Genomic DNA, 19,293 nt, shown 5'->3' with positions numbered 1-19,293 from the left:
TTTAGATGTACCAAGGTTTATTTAGCCATTTCCTTGTTGACAAACACTGGAGTCATTCCTATCATGCTATTACAAACAATGCCAAGCATCACCATGTACATACATCAAGTTCATTTCTGAATGTGCCTTTGATTAGGCTTCTGAAGTGGTTGGTTCGGGATATTAGGTTACCCACCACTAGGTCACACGTTCATCAAGCTGAGAAGGTAGCTCCTTTTCTAGCTCTTATTATGTACAGCAATACGTAGCAAAAGAATTAACAATTCCTTGAACCAAGCAATTGTACTCTTAGGGGGTTTGTCTTTATTATAAAAATAAAGTGACTAAACAAAACACCCAAGGTAAACCCATCTGTATAAAAAATGCACATATATGTATATATCCAAGAATGTGCGTAGAAAGTATAAAATATACCCATCAAAATGTCAACCATTGTCTCAGTATGGTGAATCCATGGAGGGCTTTGTAGTTACCTCCACTTTTGCCCATCAATGCTTTTGAATTTTACATACTCTTTCTGCAATATAAAATTAAAAACTAAAAATAAAGTGTAATTCAAATTAACCTGGATACATTCCTTCAGTCTGTCTTATATTTGTGTAGTGCTTCAGAGTTTATAAAGTATGTTTACACGCATCACTTAATTCTTAACTAACCCTAAGTATCTTCATTTTATCAAAATGGAAATAGAGGCAACAGATGGTTAGGTAGTTGTGCCCAAGGTCATTCAAATAGAAAGCTGGCAGAGACAAATTTCAAGCCTAGATCTTCTGTCTTCAGATTCAGTGAGCTATCAAAAACGTGATCATTGCTTCCTTAATTTTAACAATTCCTTGGGCGTTAAAAACATAATCAGAATTGACAGATGAATTAAAATGACACAGTACAAGGCCTCAGTCCCTAATGCTTATAGAATCCGATCTAACTGAAAAGAGAACATTAGCATACAACCCCCAAAACTCCAGAGTCAGAAGAGGGTATGAATTTTTTGTATGTTCCTAAATAAAACACCTAACTAGCAAAATATGGCCTAAAATGAATGCATAATAAAAGTAGCATCCTCTCAAGTTGGAATTCTCACTATCAAGACGAGCTTTGCCTGTGTCCCCTCAGAAGCATTGACTTCTGTTCTGACTTTGCAATACCCAGGGGTATCTCCACTCACTTTATGAAATTTCAAAATATGAATAAGCCATACTTTTCAATGGGGGGTGATTATATAACATTTATTTTTAATTTGGGGACTTATTGAACAAGATGACAATAACTTGTTTAGAATACATTCCTTCCTTCCAAATGTCTCTCCTTCTTTCCTAGGAGATTGATTATACAGGTGATTTTACAATACACATGGAGACCACTAATAAATCATGGTTTAGTAAAATATGTTTTAATTCATCATTCCTCAAACTGTATCTCGTATAATTCTGTTCCAAAAGATGTTTTGGTATGCTGTGGAGGAGGTGGTCGGAGAAGCCAAGGTTAAATACAATATACTCTTTTTGGAGATCCACAATACACAATGGACATTAATATAATAAAGGCTCTGGGGAAGTCCTGAGCATTATAGAAACCTTTGGTTAAATCAGTTTATTTTGACACAAAATTCTTCTACTATGGCATAACTATTCACATTTTGTGTTCAGAGAAACTGTTGGAATAAATATAACTATTAATTGAAACCCATAACAGATATGGCAAAAATGGGTAATTCTTAAATCTTTCCTACCACAAATATATAATTCTTCCAAAAGTCCCTAATTTCAGTCTATTGAATTCCTTCCACCCACCAAAGCCTAGCTCAATTATCACCTTATTTGAGAAATCTTCCCTCAATGCTTTATATATTACTACTTCTTTCTCCTTATTTAGATAGCATTTTATTCATATATTATCTCCCTTATCCCACAAGAAATCAGTTTATCTGTCTCCTTGCTAGCTTGTGAGCTCTTTGAGAATAAAGTTTGATTATATTTTCAGCACCTTGAACAGTATGGGACATACTGAGCTTCATGACGAAGTAGTAAATAATTTCACTACAGTGTAATAGTTCCCAGAGTTCAATACTTGTATTTCTAAACTGTTATTGACACCCTGCCAACAATTTGAGAATGTTATGCTTTCTCTCTAAAACTTACATCCATAACTGAGCAGCTGTGGTCATGGCTAACTCTGTTGTGACATACCCTCTGGCAAAGCTCATTCATAGTTTTCTCCTTAGGTGATTTTTGTTTGCTTGCTTTTTTTTTTTTTTAAATCTACTTGGAATGTTCAGCAACCATTATTTTTTCATATCTCTGTGCCTTTGCACTTGCCAGACCCTGCTTAAAATGCTGTCTCAAGGTCTTATTCACCTGGGTGACATTTCTATTCATCCTTTAAGAACCAGCTTAAAGGGCGGCCGGTTAGCTCAGTTGGTTAGAGCACAGGCTCATAACACCAAGGTTGCTGGTTCAATCCCCACATGGACCACTGAGCTGCGCCGTCCACAACTATTGAAACAACTACTTGACTTGGAGCTGATGGGTCCTGGAAAAAACACATTGTTCCCCAATTAAAACAAAAAACAGAAAGCAGCTTAAACTTCTCTAGGAAACCTTTATATCTATCCTCCCATCCTATCAGCAAGAGTTAGGAATTCCTCAAGTCATGTATTTGTGCATCTATTACTATATATCAAGCACTGAACTAAGTGCCAAGAATATAAGGATGAAGATGTGAACTCTGCCTCATGGAGCTCATAGTCTAGGAAGGAAGACAGCCATATGTACCAATAACCACATCTAATATTAAATGCAACACGGAAAGGAAGATTTATGGAATATTGTGACATGTCAATTACTTTGTTAGGTACTTTAGTAAACATTATCTATGATCCTGTTAGATAGGTTTTGAATTAGACAAAAGTCCAGGAAACTCTAAAGACTGGTATAGTCTCAGTTGTCTTCTTAAGAAACTGTCTCCAAGGGGTTCTTCTTGTATATACTATAGCCTGCAGGACAGATAGTGCATGAAAGCACTTCTACTTCTTTGGCCACAAAAGACTGGACCAGGACTCGGAGCCCTAACTAAGGACACACTGAATTTAAGGGAGATCACCTAGGATATGGCTTGGCTCAAAATTCTGCCCAATAGCAGGTCCTCCATTTTAGAAGGTGACAAACCAATCCATTCAGATATTCTTATCTTGGGACATACAATTGTTGGGTAAATAAAATGAAAGAAAGCAGGTCTCCAGGGCTCAACTCCTAGTCTAAGTACTGCTAAGTTATGGTTTTATAAAGTTTTGAAAGCACCAAGGCCAAGGGACAATATGGCTGCTGAGATGATTTCCCATTCAAGTTTACATTAAACCATCATCATCAAAGGTAACATGTATGTTCCTCTTCCTTGCAACCCACAAGGGCCTAATCACCATAGCACCATTTCTGAAATTCGGATAGAGGCTTCAAAGTTTAACAGCTTGCCCAAAGTCACTAAGTTGGTAGATGACAAAGCCAGAAATCAAAGACCATGTCAGCCTGATTATCCTAAAATATCCTTCCATTTACATGGGTGAATGGCCTCAAAATCAACTAATGGCAAGTGCAGCTTGACACAGGTCAGTGGAGAGGCTCAAAAGGAAGTGTTTATGCACAGAGCAGAACAGAAATGTTCTGAAAGTCAGTATGTTAGGGGATGTGAAGCGGGAGGGGGCACACTAGGGCTCACCTGGGTCAAGTTAATCTATAATTCCAACCCGGACCTCTCCCGTTAGCTGTCTGTCCCTCTTACTTGAATAAACGTCTATAAGGGCAGGAGTTTATGCAACACAGTCTAAAACAGAGCCTGATTTATAGTAAGTGCTTAATAAAAAATTGTTGAATAAATGAATAAGTGAACGAATCCTCAAAGAAACTAAGGAATCTACAGTGGATGGGAGGAAGGGTTACCATGAAATAGGCTCCAGGAGTCATTTACAAGTATGGCTCATCCTAATTATTTGTGGATCCTGTATTTGAGAATTTGCCTCCTTGCTAAAATTTATTTTGTAATCCTAAAATCAATACTCATGATACTTTTGCGGCATTTCAGACATGCACAAGATGGCAAAAATTTTGAGTTACCCTTCACATTCGCAGCTAAGGTGACCAAGGCAGAGCTCTGCTTTCTTTCAGCTCTCATACAGAGATGACTAAAGGACACAGACAGTAGGGGGCAGTGCAATGTAGTGCAAGACACTGACTGGGGCCAGTAAGACAGGATTTGAATCCTAACTCTGCCACCTATCAGAAGGCCTCAGGCAAGTCACTTAGCACTGCTGAACCTCAATTTTTCTTTTGTAAAAAAGAAAGAAAAGAAAAAAAAGAAAATGGGATCTACCAGGATGAGCTGTATTTAGGATTTAAGATTATAATCTATAAAATATGAGACATGTATATATGTATGTACATATTTTCCCTAGGAGCAATGGTTCAGTATTTGCTAATTTAGTTATCTAAGTGACTTTATAGACCATACTACTGTGAATAATGAGAATCAACTGTAATTATTTATAAAGAAATAACAGAAAGATAGAAAACAGTTATTAGAATGGAGTAGAGGCCAATGGCAAACTTCAAGAAGATTTTGAAATAGGACCTCACCAGGTACATAAAATGTGTACAAGGTCTTCAAGGAGAGAACAGCACCTAGAGAGAGAGGCCCCGGTGTGTGGGAAATAAACAGGTAGGTTGAGGAAATGGCACTTCACAAAGTCTAGAGCAGCCAGAGATGAGACGGGGTTCTGACAGCAGGCCACAGTGCTTCTCTGGGCCCTGTAATCACCTGTACTGCAGAATCTCTCCCTTTGCATTTAATTCTTGGTTTATAGGTCTTCTTTCCATTAAACTGTGAACTCCTTAAAGGAAAGGGCTCTAGGAAGAAATCATAACTACAGTCCTTTAAATTTGCAAACAAGTAATTATAAGTACAAACACACCTGAAAAGACTGTACAAAAATAACCTTTCCAACTGCAGCCTTATACCAACTCACAATAGTGACCAACTCATAGATTCGCAATTTGTCCAGGACTATTCTTTGATGACTGCTAATAATTCTGGTATAAATTCTTTTTATTGTTCTAAACACCTGGGCATTTGTTGGCATAGCTTTAAGATCTTCGACTTTTTAGTGTGATTTATTAACAGGACTCAAACATATGTTCCATTAGACAATGCTGCCTCCTCACAGTAAAGATTCCTTTTAATTCACTCTACTGGACTTATTTTTCTATATACAAGATACAGTCTTACCATAGCAAAATACAAAGAAGCATACTGATATATATGTCATAAATAAGATAAGAAAAACAGTAAGAATTTTTCACAAAAGCTTGCAAAATTCTGGCCAAAACACAGTGGACATGATATTAAACTCACTGCTTACAATTCACCACTGAGAACTAGAAAAAACAATTCCAATTTATGTAAAGTCATGAAAATAAGCACTGTTTAAATCTACAAGATTTTGTACACGTGTATTTTCTCTCTCCTGCATGCACTCTCTCTCTCTCTCTCTCTCTCTCATACACACACAGCCGAAGGGGCCCATCAGGCAGATACTTCAATTTCCTCCATCCCTCAAAACAAAACCCTCACTGTCCAATACTTAGCTTAATATTTCCAAAACTCTCAAGTCTCAATCAAAACTAAGCATGGTGAGCTACTTTTTCCCCATAAAATTCTCAGCATAATTTTATTTAGGCACAACAAAGTTTGCACTATTATCTAGAAACATATGGCTTAGAACCAACACTATAGCAACCTAAACTGATATATGACGAAGGTGAACACAAATTCTGCGTGAAAGGGGAATAAGGAATGTTATTTTTAAACAGATTCAAAGCTATATCATCCATAGGCTGGGTGTCATCAAATCACATCCTGCTGTACAGCTAAAGCATGTCCTATAATTATGGCAAACTACAGTAGTTAGGCCCTTCCTTATTCACACTGCAAACTCCTGCCACCCCAGTGAAGCTGTTTAAAATATAATCCAATTGTATCTACTTAGAAAATAATAATACATTTTTAATTTCTTCCAGTAAATTAAATCCTCCTCACCCGCATTTTCAGAACTTATCACCAAAATACTGTATTGGGACAAAGATTCTAGAGAGGATATAATGATCCAATGGCTTTTTAAGTAAGACAAAAATGGTTTACTATTAACAAAACCCATTAAAGTCCCCAACCTTGTAAAGCTCCCTGTACAGTGTATTCTGCTTCTTGTGTTCACCTTCCAGCTGCCTGGAAGGGACAAGCGGAAAATATTAGTTTCCATGAGAAATTTAGGGGGTGGGAGTGGGGTAAAGGACTCGCTCGAGGAAGCGAAGGCAGAAGAGAAGTAGCCAAGGTTCCTAACTCAAATCAGGTATCAAGAATGAGGGCTGGAATAAGGGGGAGGTGGAAGGAGTAGAAGAAACGCAAATAAAGCAAGGGGGCCCGAGAATGGGGTGGGGTGGGGGATGCGCAATTCCTCCCCCTTAGCGCCTGGGGAACGGCAAACCGGGATGCAGCACGGGGTCAATTTGCCTAGCAGTGTTGCACTGGGGTGGTGAGGGGACTCCCAAGCCCAAGACTTCAGTAGGAATGTTAAAAGAGGGCTGAGGGGCTCAGGGAAGTTGGGGGGTGGGAGAGGAATAGAAAGCCTATGCAGGTAGAAAAGGACTAAGACCCCCAGCGCCCTCGAGGTGGAGCAGAGGGGCACCCCAGCGACGCGGGACCCGCCAGCTTACCCTCCCCACAGGAGGTCGGGCAGGCGCGTGCTACCCCTTACAGCCCCTAGGGCGGCGAAAAGGGTGGCGCAGGACGCCCCCAAAGCCGGGAGAGCAGCGCTTCTCGTGGGTCCCCTTCCCCGCAGCCCGGGAGCCCAAGCCCACCTGGGCTGACCAGAAGCCCCTCTTCCAGATCGTACTCCGCCGCTCTTCCGAGAGCCTCAGCCGTCGCTGCAGAGGTTGTGGTCGCCAGGACACTCTCGGCCTCTAGAACCAAAGCGTGAGCCACAGCACCGAGAAACGCCGCTACCACTCGCCAGGTTACCTCTTACTGCACAGTGGCTCCTCACCCCGCCCCCGAACCTAAGCCATTGGTTGCTGGGCACCGCCCTATTTGTCTATTGGACCGAAGAGAATGCCGCTCAGTCACCTAGAAGGGCACGTGTTGTGTTTATTGGTCTAAATGTGAAGTAATTCCCGCCCACTCCCTCAGAAGTTCCAGCTTCTGATTGGTGTTAACGTCTGTCTTTTCGCTCACTTCGTTTTCACTCCAGGTGGAGCGCCTCCTTGCGGGAGACACCGACTCTGATTGGCTGAAAGGACACTATGCCAGTTCTGGATAGGCATTGGGCCAAGGCATTGGGCATTTTTGGCCCCCGAGTTGGGGAGGAGCCCGAGGTGCTGCACCTCTGCATTTGTTTACATAGGATTTTGCTCCCGCTTCCTTCCATTGGCTGAGCCAGCAGCTCCTCCCACTCAGTCTAATAATGAGGGATGTCGGGGGCGGGCTTTAGTGGGATTTCCCCAGCTGTCAACTACCAAGGGAGGAGCTTTGAGCAATTCTGGCTAGGAACTGGCTCTGGTGGAAAATTGGGGAGTTGGGCTCCTTGGAGAGGCTGGAAGGAAGCGAGGGTCTTACACATTTCTAGAAACAAACCTAACTTCTCAAGTCCTTTTAAAAACATAAAGCCTATTTTCCCTCTCGCATTTAAGGTGTCTAATCTTTGCTTGCTAAGGACTTTGAATTTTATCCTTCAAGAAATGGAGATTTCTTTATGGAAGTCTTACTTTATACATCTTTGTCTCTCCCTACCTCTCATGCTAACTATATACATAACACAAAGTAGAGGCTTAGTAAGTGATTGCACAGTGAGTGGATACGTGATAAAAATGAAAATGACAGCTAAATAATGTCAGATTAAATAAGACTAGTTAAATGTTAAATATATACTTCATATAAATAATATAAAGTAAATAGATAAATAAATAAATTCATTCATTCAATATTATTGAGCATATGCTCTGGGTATATGATATGAATGAGACAATGAAGATGTACCCATGGTACTTGTTCTCTAGTGGAGGAGACTGACAATAAACCAGTAACAAATGAATAGTAAATGTTATGTTGTGATTAAGTACCACAAAGAAAAATAAAGCATAGTTAAGGAGCAGTTGAGGGAGTGGCCATTTTGGGTAGAATGGTTAGTGTAAGAGCTGTTTGAGGAAGGAGTATTGAATGAAGCTGTGAATAATGTAAAATGAAGAACCGAAAGAGGGCTGGTAAGAAGCGCCACTACATTGCACACCAGTGTCACTAGTCACATTGCTTCATGTATTTCCAACTTGTGTTATTAGGTGTAAATCCTTTTAGGATTGCCTGCTCTTGTTTTAAGCTTTATCTGATTAAATAATTAATTAAATTAATTAAATAATTTAAATGGATCCTACAAGAAACAATCTCTTTTAGAAGAAAAATCTGTCTCCAAGATAACTTCCCCATAACCTCTACTGCTTTTTTTCCTAAGTGGCCTTTAGGTGTATGGTAAGAGAGGGGCTTACATGACCTCACAGTTTGAAATGCAGGGTGTTTGGGGCCATAGGGTGTGCTTGCACAACCAGAAAAACTCTTCAAAGATAAGATTTATTACCAAGATAGCAATGGGATGCGGGGATATCACATTACTGGATATCACCAATTATAAAGAGAAAATCTTAAAAGCAAATAGAGAAAAATGTCCATTACATACTGAAGGGGGAAAGATAAGAATTACAGCAGACTTCTTATCAGAAACTATGGAAGTCAAAAGACAACGAGGGAGGTAGCCACGTGGATATTTGGTAGTGATAGGCAGAATAAATAGGAGTCCAAAGGAACAGATAGGAGACAATAACCAGTCATGAAGTTATAGGGGATGGTGTCAGTTGGAGAGAGGGAGATAAGAGGAGTCCACCGACCCTTCCCCACATCCCATTGCTGTCATGGTAATATATCTTCATCCTTGAAGAGTCTCTCTTTTATTTTTTATTGTGGTCAAATATACATAACATATATTTTACAACTTTTACCATTTTTAAGTATGCAGTTCTTAAGTACATTCACATTGTTGTGCAGCCATCACCACTATCCATGTCCAGAGTGTTTTCATCCTCCTAAACTGAAATTCTGTACTCATTAAACCATAATTCCCCATTTCCCCTTCCTCCATCACCTGGAAATTGCCATTCTACTATCTGTCTCTATGAATTTGACTACTGTAGTTGCCTCATAAAACCATAATCATACAATGTTTGTCCTTTTGTATCTGGTTTATTTCACTAGGTATAATGTCTTTGAGGTTCATCCATGTTGTAGCATGTATCAGAGTTTCATTTTCTTTTAAAGCTGAATAGTATTCCATTGTATGGGTATACCACATTTTGTTTAACCTTTCATCCATCAATGGAATTTGACTATTGTGAATAATGTTGCTATGAGCATTGGTGTACTAATATCTGTGCATGTCCCTGCTTTCAGTTCTTTTGGGTGTGTATACCTGTGGGAAGCAGGCTGTGAGCTGACCCGGTCCTCACAGCCTGTGGAACAGTTCAGGGAACGTTCCACCCCCACTGATCCGACAAGAGAAGAGAATAGCTGAAGCCGCAGGAGCCTCTGCAAAATGCAAAACAAAATATAACCTGTTTGTGCACTCTGAGAAGTAACTTACTAATGTCTAACCCAATAAATAGACCCCCTGCAGCTGTTTACTGCTCTCTGCAGCTGCTTGCTACTATATAAGCGTTGTGTAAAAAATAAATGAGGCCATTTTGCTCCCCTCTCTCCGCGGACAAGTGGACCGAGCCCAGCTTTTTTTCTGAGTCTTTTCTAACTCCCACTGCAATCTGTCTCGGGTTTAAGAAGGCAATCGCTGGTTAGGCAGGAGTGGGTCTCGTTGGTGGGTCTCGTTGGTTGGAACCTGCGGGTGGGAACCGGCTGGCAGGATGCAGCTTCGTCAGGATACCCAGAGGCAGAATTGCTGGATCATTTGGTAATTCCATGTTTAATTTTTTGAGGCGCTGCCTTACTGTTTTCCATAGCAGCTGCACATTTTACATTCGCATCAATAATGCACAAGGGTTCCAATTTCTCCACATCCTCACCAACACTTGCTATTTTCTGTTGGTTTTTAATTTTTATTTTATAATAGTGATTCTAATGAGTGTGAAGTGGTATCTCATTGTGATTTTGGTTTGTGTTGTCATAATTATTAGTGATGTTGAACATCTCTTCATGTGGGCATTTGTATATCTTCTTTGGAGAAATGTATATACAAATCCTTTGCACATTTTAAAATTGGGTTGTTTGTTTGAGTATTAGGAGTTCTGTATATATTCTGGATATTGATCCCTAAGCAGATATATAATTTGCAAATATTTCTTCTATTTCTTCCATTCTTGATGCTCAGAGAGTACTTCTGACTGTGCAAGGCCTGGATGACCAAACAGTTAAAAAAGAACACAGGGATTCCACTATTAATTAAAAGGAGGAGAATGGATATAAAAGCCACAGAAGAGCTGGAAGATAGAGTTGAGGAAATGTCCCATAAAGCAAGATAAAAAGAAAATTTGATGGAAAATAGGAGACAAAGTGTGAGCAACAGTCTAGAAGTAGAGACTAGAGGGAAGGATATAAATTTAATGATACTGAAAGAAGTCTCATAACTGAATTAACTTGAGTCCTTGAATTGAAAGAACTCAACAAGTGCCCAAAACTTTGAATAAAAAAAAAGGCTGACACCAGTAATAATTAACACTTGTTTAATTTTTGCTATGTGTCAGGCACTGCTTTAAGCACTTAACATGTATTAATCAACTTACTCTTCAAAACAACAGTATAAGTACTATTACTACCCCCATTTTACATACAGATAAACTGAGATGGAACAAGATTATGTAACTTACCCAAGATCATTCAACCAGTAGTCAGTGGTGGAACTGTGTTGTGGTCACTCTGCACATGAATGGATTTGGATTCCAATACTGATGACACCACACACATACCAAGAAGGCATAAAGAGAATTACTGTGCACATAAGCAGGTCTTCCATGTCTCTGCTCCCAAGCAGGGCAGAAAATGTCTTGAGAGATGCAGGAAAGGGTTTTGGTTTTAATTGAGGTTCAAGGACTGCAGTAAGAGTTTTCATGTATACGCTGGAGCTTGCATGGTTTGAACTTCCCAAAGGAAGGAGCACGGGGCTTATTGCTTTGCCTACATGTGGGGCAAGAAGAGAGCAGGAAAGGGTCGGGACTGAAAGCTCTCAGCTGCTGAATATATAAATATGGAGTCAGGGGCTGGCCGAGTGGCTCAATTGGTTAAGAGTGAGAGCTCTGAGCAACAGCGGTGCCGGTTGGATTCCCACATGGCCAGCGAGCTGTGCCCGAGCTGAGCTGCCACTGAGCTGCCAACTGGCAGCCGAATGGCTCAGCTGGTGAGAGCACATGCTCCTAACAACAAGGTTGCCAGTTTGACTCCCGCATGGAAAGGTGGGCTGTGCGTCCTCACAACTAAGATTGAATACGGCACCTTGAGCTGAGTGTCTGCGAGCTGCTCACGGGTGGCTGGATGGCGACTGGACTTGGAGCTGAGCTAGCTGCACCCTCCACAACTAAGACTGAAGGACAACAACTTGGCTGTGTTCCCGTCACCAATTCCCCAACACTGTTCCCCTTCCCTTATTCCCCAATAAAATCTTTAAAAAGAAAAACAGAGTCAGATTCTTTATTACAAGCTGGAATTCAAGTCAAAGCATTTGCTAAGTAATAGAGATAAGGAGAAGATCCTAAAAGTTTCTAGAGTGAAATAGATCACACACACAATATCAGCAATCAAGAAAATCAGACTTTCCACAGGTAACACAGGAGGTCAGAACCAATGGAGCAATGCCTTCAAAATTATGAGGGTAATTGTTTCTAACCTAGACATTTAGTTTGTTCAGGCTTCTATAACAAAATAGACTGCATGGCTTAACACAGCAGAAATCTGTTTCTCATAGTTCTGGAGTCTGGAAAGTCCAAAATCAAGGCATTGGCAGATTTAGGTGTCTGTTGAAAGCTTGTTTCCTGGCTCAAAGATGACAGCCTTTTTGCTGTAACCTCAAATGGCGAAAAGGGTGAGGGATCTCTCTGAGGCCTTTTTCCTAACAGCGGTAATCTTGTTCATAAAGGCGCCACCCTCATAACCTCCAAAAGGCCCCACCTCCGAATACCATCACATTGGGGATTATCTTCAACATATGAATTTTGGGAGAACACAAATATTCAGCCTATGGTACTAGAAGCTGTACTCAGCCATACTATGAATTAACTGTGAGGGTAGAATAAAAACATTTTCAGACCATCAAGTTCTCAACAAATTTACCACTCAGGTACCCTTTATCAGAAGCTACTGAAGGATGTGTATCATCAAATTAGAAAGTAAATCAAGGAAGAGGAGGACACAATTATATCTCAATGAAGCTGGGAGGAGGAAAGAAAGAGGAAGACACAGAATCAAGGAAAGCAGATCTAACAGAAGAGAAAAATGAAGGGAATAACAATGAAGGGCCAACAGCAGTGAGGCAGACAACCTGCTTATAGTGGAGAGAACTTGGGGCTCTAGGAGGGATATCTCCTAGAAAAAATGGAATGGATACGTTACCTATATGTATGGCCATATTGACTGGTGATTTTATTAGCTGGGGATGAGTTAGTGATAAATGCATAGAAGGCTAAGATAGAATATATAAGGGCCAGGAAAAGACAAAAGAAAAGTCACATAATCATACCACTCTAAGCTATAAACAATAACAGCAAAAATACATATAGCACTTACTGTGTTCTAGGCACTGTTCTAAATGTTTCACATTTATGGACTCACTTAATTCTCACAGTAACTCACTGTGCAGATAGCAAATCTTTGGCAAAGAAGTTAAGTACCTTGTTGAACGTCACACAGTGTATTAGCTTCCCCCTGCTACTGTAGTAGATCACCACAAACTTAATTGCTTAAAACAACACAGATTTATTATCTTACAGTTCTGGAGGCCAGAAGTCCAAAATAAGTTTCAATGAGTTAAAATGAAGATGTCTGCAGGCTTCTATCCCAGCTGGCGGCTCCAGGGCCCTTTTCCTTGTCGTTTCCATCTTCTAGAGGCCACCTACATTCCTTGGCTCCTGGCCGCTTCCTCCATCTTCAAAGCCAGCATCTTCTCTCTCTGGCTTTTGCTTCCATCCTTTTATCTTCTCTCTCTGACCCTGATTCTTCTGACTTTCTCTTAAGAGGACCCTGGTAATTACATTGGGTCCATCGTGCTATCTAAGATAATCTCTCCATCTCAAAATCTTTAACTTAATCACATCTACAAAGTCTCTTTTACTAAGCAAGGTAACATATCCATAGGTTCTGGTGATTAAGGTGTGGGCATCTTTGAGGAGACATTATTCAGCCTGTCACACACAGCTAGGGGTGAAGGCAGGAAATAAAACTATCTCCAGAGTTCTTACTCTTATTCATTATTCTCTGCTGCTTCTATGACAATATTCACGTAGTCATAACCATGTTAACACTGAATACGCATTTTTTAAAAATTGGGATATAACCACACTGGGAGGATAAGGAGAAGGAAAGTATGCAGTGAGTGGCATAGGAGAGCTACTTCTCCATATTGAACAGCAGAAAGGTGATAGTCTAAAACTAAAAAAAAAAATCCAAGAATATATATCCAAGTTATTAATATATGAGGAGATATATATATATATATATATATGTATATATATATAAATGTTGGAAAGTATTGCCTCAAGGTCAGAGAAGAGGACGGGTGATTTTTGTTAAAAGCCTTGTTTTAAAAAAACAAAACCTGGAAAAACCAATTTATTTTGTAAAACGTGTGCAGGCATTACTTTGATTAAAGACATATAATTAGAAAGCCCTAAGGTGTGAAGAGGGGACCCTGTTTATGGAGTTTCTATTTGCAGCGTCCTCTGTGCTGGTCTTCACTTTCATGTTCCCTGGCTCCCTGACCTTGTCTCAGGATCTTGTTACTTGCCTCTGGCTCCTGGTATGATGACTAGACTTGGCCAAGTTCCTCAGCCTTGGCACTCTTCCTTGGACACAGCTTTGGTATTTGTCCTCCAGTTGCAAGTCTGGGACTCTGAGTGTCTAAACCTCCTATCAGAAGGGGGGCAGACAAGGACTAATCTGGTTTTGGTGGGTTTTAGGCATACGAGGTAAGACAATTAAGTTCGCGACCTTGTTGCAACTATGTTGCTAACCACTTTTTGATATCAGAGGGATTATTCATTATGAATTTGTACCAACTGGACAAACAGTTAACCAAGTTTACTATTTGGAAGTGCTGAAAAGGCTGCGTGAAAATGTTAGACGAAACGACCTGAACTTTTCGCCAACAATTCATGGCTCTTGCATCACGACAATGCACCAGCACACATGGCACTGTCTATGAGGAAGTTTTTAGCCAGTAAACAGATAACTAGATTGGAACACCCTCCCTGCTCACCTGATCTGGCCCCCAATGACTTCTTTCTTTACCTGAAGATAAAGGAAATATTGAAAGGAAGACATTTTGATGACTTTCGGACATCAAGGATAATACAACAGCTCTGATGGCTATTACAGAAAAAGAGTTCCAAAACTGCTTTGAAAGGTGGACTAGGCGCTGGCGTTGGTGCATAGCTTCCCAAGGGGAGTACTTTGAAGGTGACCGTAGTGATATTTAGCAATGTGGTATGTAGCACTTTTTCTAGGATGAGTTGATGAACTTAGTTGTCCAACCTTGTAGTATGTGGGCAGAGCGCCTCTTTCCCATGTTAATGTGGCCTGAAGTCAGAAGGCAGAGACCAGAATCAGAGGCAAAAGAAAAGGTCATGGGCCAGCCGGGTAGCTCATTTGTTGGGTGTTGGCTTGGGACACCAGCTCTGAGCAACAGGGCCCCTGTTCAGATCCCACATGAGGGCCACTGAGGCTGCACCCTCTACAGCTAAAATGGTGAACAACAGCTCGACCTGGAGCTAGGCTGCTGTGAGTTGCCAGTGGCAGTGGCATAGGCTGCAGTGGTGCTGGCCGGAAGCTGGCGTGCACTTTTGTGAGCTGCCATGAGCCGCCATCCAATGGCCGGTGAGCGACTGCCTCACCCGGGAAGAGCGCAATGATAATATCAACATGGGCCAGTGAAGCGACGTCCTTCACAACTAGACTGAAGAACAAAAGCAACTTGGCTGTACCCCTTCCCTGATTCCCCAACGCTGTTCCCCTCTTCCAATTCCTCAATAAAATCTTTTTTAAAAAAAGAAAAAAAAAAGTAAAGATCATATGCCAGGGGATTCATCTTAGGGGCCATGCAGAGAGCAGGAGCCAGGCTGTAGAGCCAATGTAGGACAAGCGAATATGGGTGATGGAATGGAAGTTTCTTCCAAGAACAAGGAGTGACAGAGAGGACTGGGGCAGCAGGGTGGGTTTTGACTGGAGGTGACAAGCAAATGAGCCGTAACAAGTGGGTCTTACACCTGCCATTAGAATCAACATCAAACACCCTAGTATTTTTTTCTAGACTCATGGTAGATGGCACTTTACGTGATTTGCTTTGGCCAATGAAATGTGAGTGGAAGCAATGTGTTTACTTCCGGACAGGTATCTTATGAGCCAGAACATTATATGCCACATCTTCTTCCCACCATAGTGATCATGTCGCAGGTGTTGAGATAGAGCCTCCATCAGCTTGGATCTCTTAGTAACTACAAAGAGCAGAGCCCCCTGATGACTCACATTGGACATACAGAATGAGAGACAAACTTTTGTTGCATTAAGGCTCTCAGATCTTGGGATTGTTTGTGACCACAGCCTGATCTAACCCATCATGACCGATGTACCAGAGCAGTGAATACAAGGCAGCCTTTAAGAACTTGATGGGTCAAGCCCAGAAAACCAAGTTCATCCAGTAAATCCCAAGGGCAGAAACAAAGCTTCAAAGAATGGCAGAGTCAAGAGTCAAGAAGTGGGGCGGCCTGTTAGCTCAGTTGGTTAGAACACAGTGCTGATAACACCAAGGTGGCTGGTTTGATCCCCACATGGGCCACTGAGTTGCACCCTCCACAATTAGATTGAAACAATTACTTTACTTGGAGCTGATTGGTCCTGGAAAAACACAGTGTTCTCCAAAAAAATTTTAAAAAGAAAAAAAATTTTTTAAAAACAGTCAAGAGGTGAGGAGAGCTGGACTGGGATGAGAATAGATTGGAAGTAAAATTCAGAGGATGATAGTTAATTCCTAAGGAAGAAACTGAATTCAAGTGAGCAATACTTATTTTTATTATTCTCTCAGTTCTGACCAACAGGCTGGTCTGGTGGGTTTGAAGGCTAAAGGTCAAGTGGACATGAGAATGGTTCAAGCATCATTACTACGGAGCTTGTGGCGCTTCAGGTTGGTAGTGTAGGGGGATGTGGAAACATGGTGGGGACACTGATTAGAGAGGGAGCAAACTGTTAAACACAAACCCTGCAATGATGAGGTGATCTGCACAATGATGATGATAGGCTCCCTCTGAGCCTTTGGATGAGAGGTACTGTCTGGTCATGACTGTGTGTTGGGCAGTGTTTGGGTGGACAAGGATGTACCCTTGTTAACTGGGAGGCACATGGGGAGCTAAGCCAGAAATGAAATGGCTGTGAAGGAAGACAACCTCACTGATGAACAGATAGGCTATAGAGGTGCAGATAGGGGTTAATATGGAAAATGTCCCGGATAAAAGGTTGAGTCAGAAACACACAAGAAGCACTTGGGAATTGGAGAGGATACATTCGATCCTTAGGCTTCTCAGGCATTCCTTGGCTTCAGGGTGGAAGTCTCATGTAGCAGTCATGTGCAGGATGTCATTTTTGATTCTATACTATGTAGACCATATTAAGGGTTAGTTAAAACTAGTCAAGAAGCATGTGACAGAGCATCAACCTGAGCACATGCTCCCTGAGCTTTAGAGAAACAGTGTCCCCCTGGCAATTTTGGCTGACTAGAATGTATGAGATTGAAAACTCAGAGCATTAGAAAGAGGCAGCCTGCCCAGTGTGAACAGAACTTCTCTGAGTGTGGCAGCTGCTACAGGCTGTGATGGGATGTGTGACCTAACTTCAGATGCAGAGCCCTTAGGAAACAGTGACTAAATGCTGATTTTAGGCTGAAATTCCCATTCCCTGTGATAATATTTGACCTCCACTGGGGTCATCTTTCCTGAGAAATGGGAGAGGGTCAGGGTTACTAGACTTGATGTCCCTCTGAGATAGTTACCCCCATAACTTCATTATAAACTAAGAGTCTGGAGACTATAAAATGCCACAGTGGCTCCGATAAGGTCAGGGCAGAGACAGACAAAGCCTGCAGCCTCATAGAAGCCTGCAGGATCATAGAGCAACTTCCAGGGACCTAACAAATCACCTCGCCTTCGGAATGAGTCAATTGTGGTGATTTCAGACTAGCAAAGGGGTGTTAGTACTATCCAATGCCCCCAGATACAGTGATGAGCTATGCTGAGGCCTTCGTCGATCTGGTAGGAGTTCTTTACAAAGGTTGCTTGGGTCATTCTGGGGAACTGGTGTTATGGTTTGTGAGAAGAGCTTCCTCTTCAGGCTACTGTAGAAAAGGGAATGCAGCTGCTTGACAAGATCTCAGGCTGGGCACATGTTCAACTAGACACTTGTCCTAGGGAGGGGCATGGTAGCAGGGCAGCTCCTCAGACACCGTAGGTGGTGTACATCTGGAATCTCTGGCAAGGAAGCTGACGTTCCAGGGACTCCAGAAATGCTGGTGGGTGGCGGGCATGAGTCCTTCAGGAGATACTCTGGCTGTTTGACCTTCAGTCTGGGGAGTCCAAGGAACTCAGTGTGGGCAGCATGGGACTCATAGCAGCTGGCTTTGGACACATTGCCCCCAAGAACAACTGAAATGAAGTAGTCTTCTGGGTCACTGCTCTCTTTCCCTGCCCGTCCCTCCATTTTAACCTCAGCAATATTGCTTCCTTTCTTCTTCCCAACTATTTTTTAAAAAGAGCGGGTCCAGTTACCTGCCAGCCTTTGTTTTGCTGAGCCAAGTATATGAGTGATGTGTGACCACCTATATAGTCTTTCTCCACATCTCTCCACATTGTGTGTAACTCTTTCTCTAAAGAAACATTGAACAAATATTCTTTAAGCATTGATTTAATGAAGCATCAATCATTAGCTTCCTTGGGATCAGTATTTTGATCTGGCCCTTCTCTACTACCCTAAGAAGGAAGACTACCTAAGTACAATTGGAACGCAGAAATACTCTTGTTGCAGTTGAGGTCTGCAGCACAGCACCAAACATATAGTTCAACAAAGCATGAATCTGAAGATGTCAGATGGAGAGATGAGAGCAGGAATGAGGCCATGGAAGAGTGGTCAGCACACCAAAGACAAAGCAACACTGGCATGGCTGAACTATGGTAGTCAGATCCTCCATGGTGCTGGAAAACCCCCCTACCCACCATGGGCTAAATATAAAAATGTCCCATCTCCTCTAGATAGGGACCCTAGTAGAACTCAAAAGCATAGTCTGGCTGATGTTGGCACTCGATTGGTCAAGTAGAACAGCTGAGGAAAGGAGATCCAGAAGAAGGGTCCAAAAACTGTCTAGGAAAGAGCCAAGGCCAAGCCTGGAGAGGGCAATGGTGTCAGGTCTGAGCAATGACAAAAAGCAGATAAAGCTAGAAAGCTGGGAGCCAGGCAAATGGAAGACGAGGAACAAAGGCAAAAAAATAAAAATAAAAAAATAAGGGAAAAGATCTAGCTAGGACTTGTAAAGAAGGCTGAGATACTCAAAGTCCCTTTGTGTTAGGTGTAGACCTAACACAAAATAGGGGGCAACATTAAGCAATTAAGGATATAAGTGATACTGGGCGGCCGAGTGGCACATTGGTTAGGAATTGGCTTGGGACACCAGCTCTGAGCAGTAGGGCCCCGGTTCGGATCCCACATGAGGACCAGTGATGCTGGGCCCTCTACAGCTAAGATGGTGAACAATAGCTCAACCTGGAGCTGGGCTGCCGTGAGTCGCAGGTGAAGGCATAGGATGCAGCAGGACTGCAGTGGGCTGCAGTGAGCTACCGTGAGCAGCTGGCAGCCCTGAGAGCTGCCAAGAGACGCCGTGAGTGGCCGTCCAGTGGCCGGCGACCAATCTGCCTCACCCGGGAAGAGCGCAATGATAATACCAACATGGGCCAGTGAAGC

The 19,293-nt window shown here is 41.9% G+C and overlaps 1 protein-coding gene across 1 annotated transcript in view; it reads right to left on the bottom strand.

The window, feature by feature from the left end:
• PAIP2B (poly(A) binding protein interacting protein 2B) overlaps positions 1-7,076 on the bottom strand; it is a 30,965-nt gene extending 23,889 nt beyond the window's left edge. Inside the window, exon 1 of the mRNA XM_019647697.1 lies at positions 6,903-7,076. The gene's annotated coding sequence lies outside the window, so the exon portion shown is untranslated. The remainder of the gene's footprint in view (positions 1-6,902) is intronic.
• Positions 7,077-19,293: the final 12,217 nt, after the last annotated feature.

This window comes from Hipposideros armiger, unplaced genomic scaffold (genome assembly GCF_001890085.2).
Source record: "Hipposideros armiger isolate ML-2016 unplaced genomic scaffold, ASM189008v1 scaffold_114, whole genome shotgun sequence".
In the NCBI taxonomy this organism is placed as follows: domain Eukaryota; kingdom Metazoa; phylum Chordata; class Mammalia; order Chiroptera; family Hipposideridae; genus Hipposideros; species Hipposideros armiger.
This window is presented reverse-complemented; position numbering and strand designations above follow the sequence as displayed.